Source organism: Marmota monax, unplaced genomic scaffold (assembly GCF_021218885.2).
Source record: "Marmota monax isolate L192 unplaced genomic scaffold, Marmota_monax_Labrador192_F-V1.1 WCK01_AAM20220418_F8-fsc00049, whole genome shotgun sequence".
In the NCBI taxonomy this organism is placed as follows: Eukaryota; Metazoa; Chordata; class Mammalia; order Rodentia; family Sciuridae; genus Marmota; species Marmota monax.
The window spans coordinates 10,734,866-10,737,942 of record NW_026694221.1 but is presented as its reverse complement, the minus strand read 5'-3'; positions in this window follow the sequence as shown (position 1 = coordinate 10,737,942).

Here is a 3,077-nt window from a genome sequence, read left to right as displayed (position 1 = left end):
AATTTCCCCCTTTTTTATGTTCAGTATGTGCAGTTTATGGCAAGTCAATTGTACCTGATAAGCCAGTTAAAAATAAAATTAAGTAAATAAAAAGGCAATCCACAGAGTGAGAGAAGATATTTGCAATCCGAATTTAATGAAGAATTCTTATTGAGTTCTTATAACTCAACAACTAGGAAGCAACACAATTAATTTCCCCCTTTTTTTGATATGAGTTTTATAATCTCTGGCCTTACACATATGTCTTCAATCCAAATTAAGATGATTTTTGTGTTATCGTGGAAAATAAGGAACATATTTCATTATTTTTGCAGTGGATAGCTGATATTCTCAACACCATTTGATACAAAGACTATCCTTTCTCCCCTGAATAGGGATGTAAGATCAGTTGAACATATATGAATGGATTCATTTCTGAGCTTTCTGTTTTTTTTTTTTTCTACTGGTCTGTCTTTATTCCAGTGCTATACTATTTTAATTACTGTAGCTTTGTAAGGTGTTTTACTATCAGTAAATGTGATGCTTTCTGCTTCATTTTTCTTTCTGAAAATTGTTTTGGCTATTCACTGTCCCTTGATATCTATAAGAATATTAGTTTTTTAAAAAATCTTCTTGAAAAATTCCATTGGGATTTTGGTAGTCTTTGCATTGGACCTATGGATAGTTTTCACTAGTATGTACATTTTAAAATAATAAGTTTTGCAATCCTTGAACACTGCATATACTTCCGTTTAAAATAGATTAAAGAGATAAGTGTAATTTTTTCTAAATTTGGTCAATATTTATCTTTTTAAATTTTTTTAAATTTAATTTATTTTAATATGATTACACTAAGTGTATTTTTGTTAATTTCTTTCATTGGTGTTTATAGTTTTTAGTATAACAGTCTTTTTAACTTGGTTAGGCTTTTTTCCCCTTCAATGTTTATTCTTTTTGATGTTATTATATTGTCATTATTTTTATTACTTTCATTTTTGGATGGTATTTTTTGTTAGTGTAATTGTATAAAACAGCTGGGTTTTTTATGTTTTGATATTTATCTTGATATTCATTCACTTTCTTTATTAGTTCTAATAATTTTTATGATACTTTAGAGTTTTCTATTAGAAAATCATGTTACCTACAAACACAATTTCTTTTATTTCTTTTTCTTGCCTAATTGCTCTGCTAAGACTTCTAATACTGTGTTGAAAAGAAGTGGCAAGCATGAACATTCTGCTTTGTCCCTGATCTTAGAGGAAAAGCTTTCAGTTTTTTTACTGTTGTATATGATGTTAACTGTGTGGACATTTTAGATATGGGCTTTATTATGCTGAGATACTTTTCTTCTATTCCTACTTGGTTGAGAAATTGTAATACAAAATGCGTTGAAAAATATGTGAACATACTTTTCTGCATTTATTGAGATGATCATTTAATTTTTATGCATCATTTATTAATGTAGTATATTTCATTAATTGATTTGTTTATGTTTAACCATGTTTCCTTCCCAGGGGTAAATCACACGTGATAATTGTGTATGATCCTGTTAATGTGCTGCCAAATTCATTTTGTTGATATTGTGTTGAAGATTTTTACATCTAAATTCATCAGAGATATTGACCTTTAGTTTTCTCTTCTTTGAGTATCTTTCTTTGGCTTTGTTATTAGATTATTTTTGTACTCACAAAATAAGTTTGAAAGTATCTCTTCTTCTTCAATTGTTTAGAAGAGTTTGTGAAGATTTGGTATTAATTCCTTTGTTAATTTTTGGTAGAATTTACCACAAGACTTTTATTATTACAATAGTTTATTTTATCTAACAATTTCAAACCTATACAAAATTTTACATTTCCCTTATACATTTAATGTTATTGTTTAATTTATAGTTTTAATATTGTGTATCCATTAACATTTTATCATTATAATTATTTTTATATTTATTTTAACTTGTACGCTAGAATAAAAAGTAATTGGCATTGTATTATTATAGGATTACAATATTCTGCATGTGTATATATTTATCTTTATCAGTGAGTTCATATGTTTTAATTCTGCTCTTTAGCAAGGAGTTCATTTTTTGAACTCCTTTATCTGTTCTTATAAGACAGGTCTAATGGAGATTGACTCCCTTAGTTTTTATTTGGGGAAAGTTTAGGAAAGTCTTGATTTTCATTTCTGAAATATCCTGTTTTTTTTTTCAGGTATAGTATTTTTTGTTTTGGTTGTTTGTGGAAGGAAAGAAGGTCCATGACTTCTCTTTCACCATCTTATTGATGTCTCCCAGGCAATATTTTCAAAGTTAGCATAAACCAAAATTCATAGCTTTACCAACAAAAAAGTGAAATGTTACCGTACTGCAGGATGGTGACATTTCTGTGAAGTATGGAGGAATAGTAGATAGAATTGAAAATAATTATTCAGCTGAGAGGTGGGAAATGGCAACTACTGTCAAACATATTGCCATGAAAGAAGAGGTTGTAAATGTGTTATGTGGTACTTTAGAGAGAAAATAGCAGTATATTTAGAATATAGGGTACTAGAAGCTTAATTGTGCTTGGCCTTTTCTAGCTTTCTAGTTTCACCTTATACATTTTCCTTCTTATGAAATTTTCTTCACTATTTTGGTTTCTTAAATGCCATTGTCTGCCTCCCTTCTCAAAATCTATTCATATCATATTTCTCATATTGTTCTCTAAACTTTTTCTTCTCCTTCTATCCTCTGAGCCTCTCTGCTTCCTGTTCTTCCCTGAATTTAATTCCCCTTCTCTTGGGTCATGCTTATACTTTTTTCAGGAATGTTCTCTGTGAGTTAGGAAAAGTTTCCCATTTGGACGGACACTAACAGTAACATCTGCTTTTTGATTGTCCACACTTAAATTATAAAAGTATGTTTGTTATTACTTGGTTATATACGTATATTGGGTTAGGCTGTAATCTCTATATTTCTTATATATCAGAAATTAAATAATTAGAGCAAGAATATATAATTATAGTGAAAGAGTTTAATATAAGAAAATTTAATAAAGACTCCAACTGTCCAGATGCAAAATGGGCTGCCTGTAAATTACTGAGCTTGTGATCACTTGACATTTTTA